A 17,173-nucleotide genomic window follows, 5' to 3' on the forward strand; every position below is an offset into this window, starting at 1 on the left:
TTTCTTAAGGATATTAAGATGGAATGGCAGGAAGATTCAGAGACTAGTAAGATTATAAAAAAATTGGAGGAAGCACCAAGCCCCATGGCTCATTACAATTGGGACACAAAAAAATTACACTATAAGGGACGCATTGTGCTTACGATAAATTCTACTTGCATCTTCACAAGCAGATTTTGGACAAAGTTATTCCATATACAGGGTACTAAATTGAAAAGGAGTATGACATATCACCCACAAACCGACGGCCAAACGAAAGTTTTAAATAGGTGCTTGGAGACAGCCCAAAGCCACCCACCAAATTTGACTACCCAAAGAGAACTCCAGACCCAACCAAGTGCCATTATTGATCGACGGATCGTGACTCGACGATGATGACCCACTAATGGAGTGCTAATACAATGTGCGAACCTACCAATAGAAGATGCCACTTGGGAGAACTATGACGACTTGAAGATCAAATTCCCAGAATTCACGAATCAACAGCCTCGAGGACAAGGCTGATTTGAAGAGGGCGGGTCTGTTAGGACTCTAGCTTGGAGAGTTCTAATTGAGAGGGACATTCATGTAAAACTGTTAGGACTCTAGCTAGGAGAGTCCTAATTGAGAGGGGCATTCATGTAGGAGGTGTTTTCTTACAGAAGAATTAGGAGTTGTAAGGGAATAGGAGTCTTGACTAGGAGTCCTACTAGGAGTTGGTTAGAAGTAAGAGTCTTAAGTAGGAGTCCTATTAGGAGTTAGGGTTTAGAAGCCCTATAAATAGCCATGTATTCCTTCTCTTTTCATAAGCAATAGATGAATCTTTTCTGCAGCCTTTGAGCAGCAACTTGGAGGGAGGAACCCCTATAGAGTTCCAAGGAGGCCGATCCCCTAACGAGATCAACCCCAAGTTTAGAATATGCAAGGGTTCTAACCGAAATCTACAATTATCTCTTGGTCTTGCAATAATAGTTTCACCTGCGGGCACCTATGATCACACTTCAAAATCCGTCTGTTGGCGACCTCAACGACAAACCTGCTGCAATTCTCAATAGGTAAGTTTATATAGACAGCAACCTTACTATTTAGGAAGTTATTAGTGCTGCCTGTGTCGATGAGAACAGTGATCGGTTGTTGTTTGAGAAGGCCTCCAACTTTCATCGTTTGTGGGATTGAGTAGCCAACTAGTGTATGTACCGTAACTTTGGTCGGTTGTGGCTCTTCTTCTGCATCTTCTTCTTCATGTTCAAGGCTCTCTTTTGGATGTTCAATAACCTCTTCTTCTTTTGGTTCAATCATAAGAAGTCCCTCTTTACTACAGCGATGCTCACGGCTCCACGGCTCATCACAATGCCAATATAACCCCTTCGCATATCGCTCCCGAAGCTCTTCTCTTGTTAACCTCTTTGGTGTAGGGACTTGGTCGAAAGTAGAGGGGGCTAAGGGCTTCAATATTACTGGTTGAGGAGTGACCCTAGTCCTCCGAGCTTCATGGTTCAATTCTCCTCTTGATGTCGTGCGAAAGAGATGGCTGCCATAAGCGTATACGGTTGTCGCGCTTTAACTTCTCTTCGGATCTCCGGCTTCAAGCCCTCAATGAAGGTCCTCAATAGCTGTTTTTGAAACCAATCATGAGTTTGAATAGATAACATTTCAAAACTGGTTTGGTACTCCTGAATGGTAAAAGTTTGTCGGATCTTTGCTAGTTGTCCATCAATATTCTCGTAATCGGTTGGTCTGAAGCGGATCAGCAGTCCTTCTTTGAATTGTTGCCATGAAAGGACTCCATAAGTATGTTCAAACTAGTCAAACCACTGTATAGCATCCCCTTCAAGATATATAGTTGCAATTTTTACCATAGATGCATCCGTGATTTTATGGTACCGAAAATATCGCTCCGCGCGCGAGATTCAACCAATTGGGTCTCCTTCTTCCCATCTAGGGAAGTCCACTCTTATGCATGGATAGTTGGGGTTGGTCATAGAGCTTCCCCTCTCTTGGAAGTCATATCTTTGGGCTTGGTGTGATTGGGCAAAGCTCTCTCCTTGATATGATTTCTTCGGGCTTAGTGGTCGGCCCAATCTGAGTTCGGTAAAGAGCGTCCGAATCTTATCCTCCATTCGCGCCTCCAAGGCTTCGAATTTAGCATTGATTGCTTCCAAAGATGCCATATTATATGCCTCCAAATCTATGATGTTAAGATCTCTCTTTTGTTGTTAGGTTAAAGGCATGTATAGGTTGAGAGAAGTGATGGTCGAAAGGGTTGGTGGATCGGTGGATGTAGGCTACGATTTAGGCTTGTTTTGTGGCAGTTTTGGGTGCAGTTTGAGGGTGTGGTTTAGTGGAGTTTTAGGGCTGTGGATGAAAGTTTTGGATCTATGGTAGATGGCAGCAAAGGTTTGATAGAAATCAGTGGAAGTTGCAGCAAGTATGTGCTGTCTTGTAAGAGTAGAATTATCGTCGAAGAAACAATGGTTTCTCGATGTAATTTCTACCAAAAACTTAAGAGAATTGAGGAGGGAATTGATAACAAAATCACAGATTATATGCCAGCAAGGATGTCTAATTTAATCAAGAGAATTTCAGCAGTATAATAGCAAGAAAATTGGTGCAAGTTGCGATAGCAGAATTGTCGTCGAAAAATTTCAGCGGGTTACGATGAAAATTTACAGCAACACAAAATTATTTTTAGAGATGAATTCCTTAATATATCAATCTTAGATGGAAGCCAAGATGATCTATGAAGTGTATAAGAAATTTTATTCAAAAAAGATTGCAAATAGATGGGTTAAGGCAACAATATGCCGCTGAAATTTTCTACAGCACAGATTTTTAAGTATAGCAGAATGGACGTAAAAGATCAGTGATTTATATTGAGAATTTTTTGATGAAATAAAAGGAAAATCCACTGTTAGGAAGTTTCAAAGCTATCATAAAAATTTCGAAGAGATTTGGATAGAAACAATATAGTATCAAGATCAAACAGACAGTGCTATGCGGCTGAAATTTTACAGTGCAGATTTTCAAGTATAGCAGATTAGACGTAAAAGATCAATGGTTTATATTGAGAATTTTTTGAAAAAACGAAAGGGAAATCTGCTGTTAGGAAGTGTCAAAGATGTCATAAAAATTTCATAGAAATTTGGATAGAAAAAGCATTGTAGCAAGATCAAATAGGTGGTACTATGCGGTTGGAATTCTGCAATGTATCTTTCGTCGTAGAGATGAAAACTTTGTGACGAAAGGTTTATGCAGCAATATAGGAATAGTTTTTTTTTTTGGATTTTCGAATAAGGATAACTAAATTGCAGCAGCAGTTAGGTAGGAAACCAGAACCTGTTGCAATTCACGGGGAGATCAAAGGATGATCCGCGGTGGTGGAGATGATGGCGGAATTCGGCGACGATCTTTTAAGCAATTGTGGGAATTGCTTTGGGCGGTTGTGGAAGGCTGATGGATGGCAGTGGAAGGGCAGCGAGATACCAAGAACGCTGCTCTGATACCAGGTGTTAGAACCCTTGCAGATTCTAAACTTGGGGTTGATCTCTTTAGGGGATCGGCCTCCTTGGAACTCTATAGGGGTTCCTCCCTCCAAGTTGCTGCTCAAAGGCTGCAGAAAAGATTCATCTATTGCTTATGAAAAGAGAAGGAATACATGGCAATTTATAGGGCTTCGAAACCCTAATTCCTAATAGGACTCCTACTTAAGACTCTTATTTCTAACCAACTCCTAGTAGGACTCCTAGTCAAGACTCCTATTCCCTTACAACTCCTAATTCTTCTCTAAGAAAACACCTCCTACATGAATGCCCCTCTCAATTAGGACTCTCCTAGCTAGAGTCCTAACTGAATGTCCCTGTCAATTAGGACTCTCCTAGCTAAAGTCCTAACAGTTTTACATGAATGTCCCTATCAATTAGGACTCTCCAAGTTAGAGTCCTAACACTTTACACATAATCAATTTACTTTTACTTACAAAAAAAAAAGGAGTTCTGATAGGTATGACTCACGACCCACTCAATATTGGGCCTAGAGGGTCACACACATATAGTTGGCATTACGATGAGTAGAGGTTTAGATATGAGATATCTATTGGAGCCCATATCACATTGGATATCCAATAAGCCCATGAATTATTGGATCATATAGATGAGATCCAATAAGAGCCAATGAGAGATTATCGGATAGAGATCCACTAATCTAAGAGGCTTGGGTAGCTGGATGGAGATCCAATACCCAATAGGGTAGGGCCCATTAGGGTTAAGTTAATAGGGGACCTCTACAAATAGGAGGGAATCAATGGTGTTGAATTTCGGATTTTGATGATGAAACCAATTGATAGTGTTTATGTTTTGATCTACATTTTGAGTGTCGTAGGAAGCTTCGATCAAGGAAAGACAATTAAAAGTAGGAAGATGTTAGGACTCTAGCTTGGAGAGTCCTAATTAAGAGGGACATTCATGTAAAACTGTTAGGCCTCTAGCTAGGATAGTCCTAATTGAGAGGGACATTCTGTTAGGACTCTAGCTAGGAGAGTCCTAATTGAGAGGGGCATTCATGTAGGAGATTTTTTCTTAGAGAAGAATTAGGAGTTGTAAGGGAATAGGAGTCTTGAGTAGGAGTCCTATTAAGAGTTGGTTAGAAGTAAGAGTCTTAAGTAGGAGTCCTATCAGGAGTTAGGGTTTAGAAGCCCTATAAATAGCCATGTATTCCTTCCTTTTTCTTAAGCAATAGATGAATCTTTTCTGCAGCCTTTGAGCAGCAACTTGGAGGGAGGAACCCCTATAGAGTTCCAAGGAGGCCGATCCCCTAAAGAGATCAATCCCACGTTTAGAATCTGCAAGGGTTCTAACACCTGGTATCAGAGCAACATTCTTGGCATCTCGCTGCCCTTCCACTACCATCCATCAACCCTCCATAACCGCCCAAAGCAATTCCCACAATTGCTTAAAATATCGTCGCAGAATTCCACCATCATCTCCACCACCGCGGATCATCCTTTGATCTCCCCGTGAATTGCAACAGGTTCTGGTTTCCTACCTTACTGCTGCTGTAATTTAGTTATCCTTATTCGAAAATCCAAAAAAAAAAAACTGTTCCTATATTGCTGCATAAACCTTTCGTCACAAAGTTTTCATCTCTACGACAAAAGATACATTGCAGAATTCCAACCGCATAGTACCATCTGTTTGATCATGCTACTATGCTTTTTCTATCCAAATTTCTATGAAATTTTTATGACATCTTTGACACTTCCTAACAGTAGATTTACCTTTGGTTTTTTTAAAATATTCTCAATATAAACCATTGATCTTTTACGTCAAATCTGCTATACTTGAAAATCTACACTGTAAAATTTTAGCCGCATAGCACTGTTTGTTTGATCTTGATACTATATTGTTTCTATCCAAATCTCTACGAAATTTTTATGGTAGCTTTGACACTTCCTAACAGTGGATTTCCCTTTGGTTTCATCAAAAAATTCTTAATATAAACCACTGATCTTTTACGTCCAATCTGCTATACCTAAAAATCTGTGCTGCAGAAAATTTCAAGTAGCTGGCTACTCAAACCCGCATACGATGAAAGTTGGAGGCCTTCTCAAACAACGACCGATCACTGTTCTCATCAAAGTTACGGTACATACACTAGCTGGCTACTCAAACCCGTAAACGATGAAAGTTGGAGGCCTTCTCAAACAACAACCGATCACTGTTCTCATCGACACGGGCAGCACTAATAACTTCCTAAATAGTAAGGTTGCTGTCTATATGAACTTACCAATTGCAGCAGGTTTGTCGTTAAGGTCACCAACAGACGGATTTTGAAGTGTGATCATAGGTGCCCGCAGGTGAAACTATTTCTGCAGGACCAAGAGATAATTGCAGATTTCTTCCTCCTCCCTCTTGATGATCATGAGGTCATACTCAGAATTAAATGGTTGATGACATTAGGTGATATTTCTTGAAATTTTATGCAACTATTTATAAAATTTTATAGTAAGGAGAAACAGGTTACATGGGAAACGTGAGGGCGACGTAACGATGATTTGCACACAACAAATGGAGAAGGTTTTGCATAAAGCATGCAGCGGGTTTTTGGTACAACTTGAGCAGCAAATTAAAGGAGAGCCAATAGAATTTGAAGTTCCAAACCTATTTCCTTTGCTTGCTGAATTTTCAGATATATTTGACGAGCCGCACAACCTACCACTTATTCGTCGGCATGATCATTGTATAATGATTTTTCCAGTCAAATCTCCAGAAAATACTCAGTCATATCGGTATCCACATCTCCAGAATGATGAAATAGAAAGGATTTTAAAAGAGATGCTTGAAACAGGAGTTATTCGGCCAAGTTGCAACCTCTACTTTTCACCGGTGCTACTTGTATACAAGAAGGACGGAACATGGCGAATATGCGTTGATTACCGAGCTCTCAATGGTATAACCATCAAGAACAAATACCTTATTCCAATAGCAGATGAATTGCTAGATGAAAGGGAGCACAAATTTTCACAAAGCTGGACCTTCGATCCGGGTATTATCAAATACGAGTGTATGAAGAAGTCATATCGAAAACCGCCTTTCGAACACACAACGACCACTACAAATTTTTACTTTCTTCAACAAAAGGTGAAATATCTTGGGCATATCATATCAGAGGAAGGTGTGATGGTGGACCCCTTCAAAATTGAAGCAATGCAAAACTGGCCTACCCCGAGGAACATAAAATTGCTACATGGCTTTTTAGGTTTAATAGGCTACTACCGTAAGTTCGTGAAAAACTATGGAAAGATCAGTGCACCACTTACTTCCTTACTGGAAAAAGATGTCTTCCAATTGTCGGACAGTGCCTCCACTGCCTTCGATAAACTTAAGGCAGCCATAACGACGACGCCCGTGCTAGCGCTACCAGATTTCAACCGACCCTTCATCATTAAGGCCGATGCATCTGGAGACAGAATGGGAGACGTTCTCATGCAAGATGGTCGACCACTCACATACATTAGCAAGACATTGTCTCCCCCCTATCAAAACATGTTAACATATGATAAGGAGATTCTCGCCATTGTGCACGCAGCAACGAGGTGGAGATCGTACTTGATCAGGCGATACTTTCAAATCAAGACTGACCATAAAAGCCTAAAATATCTCTTGGAGCAGAAGATATCTTCCCCTGAGCAGCAAAAATGGGTAACAAAACTTCTTGGATTTGATTATGAAATAACTTACAAAAGGTGGAAAGAGAATGTTGTTGCAGATGCGCTTTCGCAGCTACCTGAGCAAGCTGAATTTTCGATCATTTTACTTCCAACCAGCGACTTCCTTGAGGATATTAAGATGGAATGGCAGGAAGATTCGGAGACCAGTAAGATACAAAAAAAATTAGAGGAAGCACCAAGCTCTATGGCTCATTACAATCGGGACTTAAAAGAATTATTCTATAAGGGACGCATTGTGCTTGTGACAAATTCAACTTGCATCTTCAAGAGCAGATTTTGGACAAAGTTATTTCATATGCAGGGTACTAAATTGAAAAGGAGTACGACATATCACCCATAAACTAACAGCCAGACGGAAGTTTTAAATAGGTGCTTGGAGACAGCCCAAAGCCACCCACCAAATATGACTACCCAAAGAGAACTCCAGACCTAGCCAAGTGCCATTATTGATCGACGGATCGTGACTCAATGACGATGACCCACTAATGAAGTGCTAATACAGAGGGCGAACCTACCAATAGAAGATGCCACTTGGGAGAACTATGACGACTTGAAGATCAAATTCCCAGAATTCACGAATCATCAATTAAGAGATTGCCCACTGAAAAGGAAGAGAGAGCCACTGCCTCCTAGACCCTCAACCCTTGCTAGAGTGTATGCTATCACTGAACAAGATTCTAAAGCTTCTAAATCCGTGGTTGAAGGTATTCTTCATGTTTCTAAAAGAAGTGCAAAAGTTTTGTTCGATCCCGGTTCTAACCTATCCTTTGTTTCACAATACTTTGCTTGTCACTTGGATATTCTACCTAGATCCCTGGGTGATATGTTATATGTAACGACTGCTGTTGGGGATTCTTTGGCAACAAATTTGGTTTACCGATCATGTTCTATCTCTATTGGAGAACATGAACTTCTTGCTGATTTGATTCTCCTAGAGATCCAGGGTTTTGATATTATACTTGGCATGAATTGGCTATCTTCCTATCATGCTAGTATTGATTGCTACACAAAAATAATTACTTTTTGTATACCATATCAGCGTATATTTTACTTTGAGTGCATTAGGCATGATTTGCCTTCTTGCTTGATATCAGCACTTCAGGCTTATTGTCTTATGCAGAAAGGTTGTTTTTGTTATATGGTGTGTGTAAAGGAGCATTTAAAACAGGAAACCCATCTGGATGAAATTTCAGTGGTCAAAGAGTTCCCTGATGTATTTCCAGATGACTTGCCCGGTTTACCTCCAGATAGAGAGGGTGAATTTGTTATTAATCTGGTCCCCAGTACAACCCCAATATCTAAGCCTCCCTACAGAATGGCACCACTCGAGCTAGAGGAATTAAAGAAGCAACTACAAGAATTATTAGATAAGGGCTTCATACAACCCAGCGTTTCACCGTGGGGTGCTCCGATATTATTAGTGAAGAAGAAGGATGGAACATTAAGACTTTGTATTGATTATAGATAGTTGAATCAGGTGACCATAAAAAACAAGTATCCTATACCCAGAATTGATGATTTGTTTGACCAACTGCAGGGAGCACAAGTATTCTCTAAGATTGATCTCAGGTCAGGTTACTATCAGTTGAAAATCAAGTAGGAGGATATTCCAAAAACAGCTTTTAGAACTTGATATGGTCACTATGAATTCTTGGTGATGCCTTTTGGTTTGACTAATGCTCCTGCAGCTTTTATGGAACTAATGAATAGGATATTTCAATCGCTCTTGGATGACTGTGTAATTGTATTCATTGATAACATATTGGTGTATTCAAGGAGTAATCAGGAGCATGAGGAACACTTGAGAAATGTATTGTCCATACTAAGAGACAAGAAGTTGTATGCAAAGTTCAGCAAATGTGAATTTTGGTTGAATGAAGTTGCTTTCTTTGGCCATGTGATTTCAGGGAAGGGTATATCTGTTGATCCAAAGAAAGTGGAAGCTGTAGTTGAATGGGATGCACCAACAAATGTAACAGAAGTTAGAAGCTTCTTGGGCATGGCAGGATATTACAGGAGATTTGTGGAGGGATTTTCTCGAATCGCTCGACCTCTCACCAACCTCACTAAAAGGAATGTGAAATTTGTATGGGGTGATGATTGTGAGCAAAGTTTTCAAGAGTTAAAAAGAAGATTGACTAGTGCCCCTATTCTCACTATTCCAAGTAGCAGTGAGGGATTTGTAGTTTATACTAATGCTTCAAGAAAGGGCCTTGGATGTGTTTTGATGCAGGAAGGGAGAGTGATTGCTTATGCTTCTAGGCAACTAAAAACTTATGAAGTGAATTATCCAACTCATGATTTGGAATTGGCAGCAATTGTTTTTGCTCTAAAGATTTGGAGACATTATTTGTATGGTCGACAATTTGAAATCTTTACTGATCACAAGAGTTTAAAATATATTTTCACTCAGAAAGAGTTAAACATGAGGCAGCGAAGATGGATAGAACTTCTAAAGGATTATGATTGTGCCATCCGTTATCACCCGGGCAAAGCCAATGTTGTTGCTGATGCACTTAGTAGAAAATCTACAAGTTTTATGGCTAGTTTGGTGGTGAAGCAATGGAAGTTATTATAAGAAAATTCTGATTTGAAAGCTTTGGGGAAAGAGCAAGACTCGATGATATTGATGGCCTCCATTCAAGTGAAATCTGATCTTATTCAACAAATTAAGGAAGGATAATTACGAGATCCACGTTTAATCTACTTGAGGAATGAAGTAGAAAAGGAATTGAAGCCAAAATTTCAAGTTTCAAAGGATGGCCTATTGAGATTTGGGGAGAGGGTATGTGTGCCAAATGAGCCAGATATCAAGAATCAAATCCTAAAGGAAAGTCATACTTTAAAGTACACCATGCATCCAGGGAGCACTAAGATGTATAGGGATATCCAAAGTCATTATTGGTGGGAAGGCATGAAGAAGGAAATTGCAATGTATGTTTCAAAATGCTTGACTTGTCAGCAAATCAAAGTAGAACACCAAAGACCTGGAGGGTTGTTGCAACCTTTAGATATTCCTGAATGGAAATGGGAATGTATTACCATGGATTTTGTTTCGGGACTACCTAGAACCTCTAGGAAGCATGATGCTATTTGGGTTATCATTGATAGGTTAACAAAATCTGCGCATTTCCTACCAATTAATATGACTTATTCGCTTGACAGACTTGCAGATTTATATGTCAATGAAATAGTAAGACTTCATGGTATTCCAAAGGAGATCATCTCTGATAAAGACTCCAGATTTCTCTCTAGATTCTGGAGAAGATTGCAGGAGTCGATGGGCACTAAAGTTAAGTTTAGTACTGCATATCATCCTCAGACTAATGGTCAGTCAGAAAGAACAATTCAAACACTTGAGGATCTGCTTAGAGCCTATGTTATGGATTGGAAGGATGAATGGGATAAAGATATTTCACTTATTGAGTTCACTTATAATAATAGTTATCATTCAAGCATTCAAATGGCTCCTTATGAAGCTTTATATGGGCGAAGATGCATAACACCTATATGTTGGGAGGAAGTTGGTGACAGAAAGATGTTAGCACCAAACAAAGTGCAAGATACTACTGAGAAAATTCAAGTTATAAGGAAAAGGTTAAAAACTGCTCAAAGTCGTCAAAAGAGTTATGCTGACAATAGAAGGCGAGATATCGAGTTCGAAATTGGAGATTTTGTGTTTTTAAAGGTTTCCCCTTCCAAAGCATTATAAGGTTTGGGAAGAAAGGAAAGTTAAGCCCGAGGTTTATTGGACCTTTTGAGGTTCTTGAGAGGGTTGGTTCTGTCGCTTATAAGATTGCCCTGCCACCATCCTTGGGCCACATCCATAATATATTCCATGTTTCGATGATTAGAAAGTATATATATGACCCTTCTCACATCATTAAGTATGAGCTGATGGAGATCGATAAAGATTTATCTTATGTGGAAGAGCCTATTCAGATTGTTGATAAGAAAGAAAAAATCCTAAGGAATCGGGTCATCCCATTGGTTCAAGTAATTTGGAGACATCATTCTGGAGAGGAAACAACTTGGGAGCTAGAGGAGGAAATGAAAAAGGTGTACCCCCGTCTTTTCATCGATAGAGGTACGATAAATTTAGAGGACTAAATTTTTCTTTTAAGGGGGGGGAGAGTGTAACACCCCTCATTTCCGAATTTTCGTATAAATTTTTAGTGATAATGTAAGTATCTATTTTAAATTGACAAAAGAAATAGAGTATGAATCAGAGGTAACTTATTTTTAAGATTTGGGAGATTTGTTCAAAAAAGAATCCGAGGACCTATATGTAAACCCTGAGGCCCTAATCGTGAATATAATAAAAACAAGGACTAAACTGCAAAACACACAAAATAACAAATCCCACCGCTTAAGCCTCTCTGCCTTCGTTCTTAAGGAACCAGAGAAGGTAGCTGCTGTGTGGAAGAACAGAGAAAGCAAGAAAGAAGAAGAGAAAAAAAAGGGGGAAGAAGAAGAAAAATTGGGGCTTTGAGGTTTCTTACTCAATCTTCTCAATTGGGGGTCAAAATTCTCAAAGGCAAGTGTTCTAACCCCATCCTACAGAAATATTAGTCTCTGTTCTTATGTTGATTCAAAATAATCTGAAGGATTTCTATTTAGAAACTGATATGTCTCTCTTTGGACATAGAACCATGGATTCTGAAATTTTTCGGTAAACTGACCCCTATATACGGTTCAAGCTATAATTTTTAGTATGCAATGCAGATTTGAACAGGACCTAGTTTGTTTGAAATTAGACTCTTATATCTTTCTTTTGACACAAATTTTGAAGATTTTGAACACCGAATACTTACCCAAACGTCTGTTTCAAATGAGCCAATAGATGCTGCAAAACATGGATCAAAATTTCTGACCTTTCGGTACTAAAATACCTATAAGTTCCTGTTGAAAATTCTGATTTGTAAAAAACTGACTTCATTCGAAACTAGACTTGTAAACCTTTCTTTTGACCTATAGAGTGATAATTTTTGAATTCATATGCCTATCTTGTTATCTGTTGAACTCGACCCTATGAATTCTGCAGAACAGTGATTTGGTTTTGACCTTTGATTACTAAATCCATGGTAACTCCGTGTTGGAAACCCTGTTTCATATGAAATTTGTTCCATCAGAATATAGATTGATATATTGTTCGACCATAGCTTTCTTGAGGGTATTGGAGCATAATTGATAATCTGAAATAATTGTTCAATGTGCCTCTTGATTTCTGCCAGAAATCGAACTTTGATCGATTTCGCATCTCTTGTTTTCATTCGCTTGGGAATAGATTTCAGTCAGTTCCCTTCACTCAATTGAGGCTTATACTAATGCTTGAATTCTCATTTGCTCTTGTCTATAAACTATTTCCATTCTTGAACATATTGTGTAACTTTTATGCTATATCACACTGACTCGTAAAGGCATATGTACGTTTTGTTGTTCCGCGTGTGCTTCCGATATGTGCTATTTTTTGTTCATACTGCCTTTTGTACTCTGGTGTTTGTGGGATTATCTGGACCATTGCCAAAAATGGTAAATGGTATGTGCATAGAGCCTGAGATGCTCTGCCGGCCTCCCCTCTGACTTCACCTAGACGTGGGTGGATGGAGCTCCCAGACGTGGGAGACTTCTGTCTGGTGGTCATTCAGAAATGGATGATTCACATTCTGTCTGCGATCCCACTGCACCTTCTATATGTTTGATATGATATCCAGAGCTTTGGTTATATGTTTCTGTACATGCTTTGGATAAGAATTATATGAATGCAATGTCAAATACGACGTTTGAGCTTCTGTTTGTTATTTGCTATTGATATGCTCCGAAATGTTCCATACACTGTTGATTTGCTTTGAAACATTTTATACGCCACTGATAAGCTCCGAAACGTTTCATTTATTGTTGTTATACTCTGAAATGTTTCATTCGTTGTTAATATGCTCCGAAAGATTTCATCTATTATTGGCATGCTCCGAAATGTTCCATATGCCGTTGATATACTCCGGAACATTTTATACTCTATTGATATGCTCCAATTACTCTATGATCTATCTGTTAAGAACCAAAAATGTTGATTGAAATGATATGTGTGGTTCTACACCTAATGAGATTTGGTTTATGGATTCTTATATTCTGCCTTTCATTATGAAACCTTATTTGTTTGGAAATTTCCCTCTTTTACCATGGATATGTTAGTCACTTGCTGAGCTCTATATGCTCACCCCGTTGCTGTATAAATTTTTCAGGATAGCTTGTCGCTCGCTTAAATGATTAAGATTGGGCTGAGGCAGTGGAGAGCTAAAAGACTTTGGGCAGATCTTTAATAGTATATATGTTTTTGTTGTATAAGTACACTCTGCATCTAATGAAATGTTGACGATGAATCTAACCTTATGGATTTTGTATAAGTTTAAAAGACTCCTTTTTATGTCTAGGATTTTGGAATGTTAAGTTTAATTCGTGTAATGATATGAACTTATGGTAAATGTTGGTTTTGTGACTATATAGACTCCCATACTGGTGAATTTATGTCGTGGTTATTATTTTGGTGAGTTGGGTTCAGATTTTATGAATCATCGAACGATATGTTGTATGTTTATGAACTGCACAGGGTTTATAATTTGTAGATTATAGAGGTGAAATTTTGATCTGAATGTTTTCTTAGTGACCTCAAATGTGTGATTGGATCCTGGATGGATTGGTTTTTGATGAAAATTTTAAAATCATGGATATTTTTTTGAGGGGCGTGACAGAGGTGGTATCAGAGCGTGATTTGAGAATCACTAAGAATATTCTCTTTTTTTTGAGGTTTATTGACTATCATTTAGAGATTGATCAAAGAAAATGTTCTTTTGATGGTTTAGGAAGCAAGGATGACGAGATCATCTGGTTCTCCTGTTGCATCTACTACTGATCAATTGAGTGGTATCATGCGGACTTTGGAGACTATGGCACAAGTGATGCAACAACAACAACAACCTGTCCAACAAGGAAGAAATGATGGAACGGGGACATCAAACCAGACGGGGTTGGGAATTGAACAGTTTAAGAAGCTTAGTCCTCCCAGTTTTAGTGGTGAGTCTGATCCAATGGTGGCAGAACGATGGATGATGCAGATAGAGAAAATATTTGATGTCTTAAATTACCCTGATGATCGAAAGGTTTTTCTTGCCACCTTTATGCTGGAAGGAGAAGCTGAACACTGGTGGAGAATGATTAAGAGGATCTCTGAAATCAAACATGAGCTAATGACATGGAAGTTATTCCAAGAAAAGTTTAACGATAAATATTTTCCAGATTGTATGAGAGAGCAAAAAGAAATGGAGTTCTTGAATCTTATCCAGGGAAGTATGACGGTTACAAAGTATGAATCTAAATTCACTGAGCTCTCTAGGTTTGCCACACATATGACTGATGACGAATCTAGAAAAGCAAGAAGGTTTGAAAGGGGATTACGGCCAGCAATAAGAAGTCGAATGTCAGCTTTAAAACTACAAACATATGCAGATACGGTAGAAAGAGCTCTGAAAATTGAGAGGGACTTGGAGGAAATTCAAGAAATCTTGGGTAAAAACAAAAAGGACAAACTTGCTAGCAAAAGTAAGAGGGAAAATGAATATGGAGCTAGTGACAAGAGGATCAAGACATCTAGATTTGAAAATGGTAAACCACTATGGAGGACTCAGTTATGTGCAAAATGTGGATTAAATCATGAGACAAGTCAGTGTTATCGGACGACTGGAGCCTGTTTTGCTTGTGGAAGGTTAGATCATCAATGAAGAGATTGCCCACTGAAAGGGAAGAGAGAGCCACTGCCTCCTAGACCCTCAACCCATGCTAGAGTGTATGCTATCACTGAACAAGATTCTAAAGCTTCTAAATCCGTGGTTGAAGGTATTCTTCATGTTTCTAAAAGAAGTGCAAAAGTTTTGTTCGATCCCGGTTCTAACCTATCCTTTGTTTCACAATACTTTGCTTGTCACTTGGATATTCTACCTAGATCCATGGGTGATATGTTATATGTAACGACTGCTGTTGGGGATTCTTTGGCAACAAATTTGGTTTACCCATCATGTTCGATCTCTATTGGAGAACATGAACTTCTTGCTGATTTGATTCTACTAGAGATCCAGGGTTTTGATACTATACTTGCCATGGATTGGCTATCTTCCTATCATGCTAGTATTGATTGCTACACAAAGATAATTACTTTTTGTATACCATATCAGCCTATATTTTACTTTGAGGGCATTAGGCATGATTTGCCTCCTTGCTTGATATCAGCACTTCAGGCTTATCGTCTTATGCAGAAAGGTTGTTTTTGTTATATGGTGTGTGTAAAGGAGCATTTAAAACAGGAAACCCATCTAGATGAAATTTCAGTGGTCAAAGAGTTCCCTGATGTATTTCCAGATGACTTGCCCGGTTTACCTCCAGATAGAGAGGGTGAATTTGTTATTGATCTGGTCCCCAGTACAACCCCAATATCTAAGCCTCCCTACAGAATGGCACCACTCGAGCTAGAGGAATTAAAGAAGCAACTACAAGAATTATTAGATAAGGGCTTCATACGACCCAGCGTTTCACCGTGGGGTGCTCCGGTATTATTAGTGAAGAAGAAGGATGGAACATTAAGGCTTTGTATTGATTATAGACAGTTGAATTAGGTGACTATAAAAAACAAGTATCCCATACCCAGAATTGATGATTTGTTTGACCAACTGCAGGGAGCACAAGTATTCTCTAAGATTGATCTTAGGTCAGGTTACTATCAGTTGAAGATCAAGGAGGAGGATATTGCAAAAACAACTTTTAGAACTCGATATGGTCACTATGAATTCTTGGTGATGCCTTTTGGTTTGACTAATGTTCCTGCAGCTTTTATGGAACTAATGAATAGGATATTTCAATCGCTCTTGGATGACTGTGTAATTGTATTCATTGATGACATATTGGTGTATTCAAGGAGTAATCAGGAGCATGAGGAACACTTGAGAAATGTATTGTATGAGCTGATGGAGATCGATAAAGATTTATCTTATGTGGAAGAGCCTATTCAGATTGTTGATAAGAAAGAAAAAATCCTAAGGAATCGGGTCATCCCATTGGTTCAAGTAATTTGGAGACATCATTCTGGAGAGGAAACAACTTGGGAGCTAGAGGAGGAAATGAAAAAGGTGTACCCCCATCTTTTCATCGATAGAGGTACGATAAATTTAGAGGACTAAAATTTTCTTTTAAGGGGGGGGAGAGTGTAACAGCCCTCATTTCCGAATTTTCGTATAAATTTCTAGTGATAATGTAAGTATCTATTTTAAATTGACAAAAGAAATAGAGTATGAATCAGAGGTAACTTATTTTTAAGATTTGGGAGATTTCTTCAAAAAAGAATCCAAGGACCTATATGTAAACCTTGAGGACCTAATCGTGAATATAATAAAACAAGGACTAAACTGCAAAACTTACAAAATAACAAATCCCACCGCTTAAGCCTCTTTGCCTTCGTTCTTAAGGAACCAGAGAAGGCAGCTGCTGGGTGGAAGAACAGAGAAAGAAAGAAAGAAGAAGAGAAAAAAAAGGGGGAAGAAGAAGAAGAAAAATTGGGGCTTTGAGGTTTCTTACTCAATCTTCTCAATTGGGGGTCAAAATTCTCAAAGACTAGTGTTCTAACCCCATCCTATAGAAATATTAGTCTCTGTTCTTATGTTGATTCAAAATAATCTGAAGGATTTCTATTTAGAAACTGATATGTCTCTCTTTGGACATAGAACCATGGATTCTGAAATTTTTCGGTAAACTTACCCCTATATACGGTTCTAGCTATAATTTTTAGTACGAAATGCAGATTTGAGCAGGACCTAGTTTGTTTGAAATTAGACTCTTATATCTTTCTTTTGAAATAAATTGTGAAGATTTTGAACACCGAATACTTACCCAAACGTCTGTTTCAAATGAGCCAATAGATGTTGCAAA

Source organism: Musa acuminata, chromosome BXJ1-2 (genome assembly GCF_036884655.1).
Source record: "Musa acuminata AAA Group cultivar baxijiao chromosome BXJ1-2, Cavendish_Baxijiao_AAA, whole genome shotgun sequence".
NCBI lineage: Eukaryota > Viridiplantae > Streptophyta > Magnoliopsida > Zingiberales > Musaceae > Musa > Musa acuminata.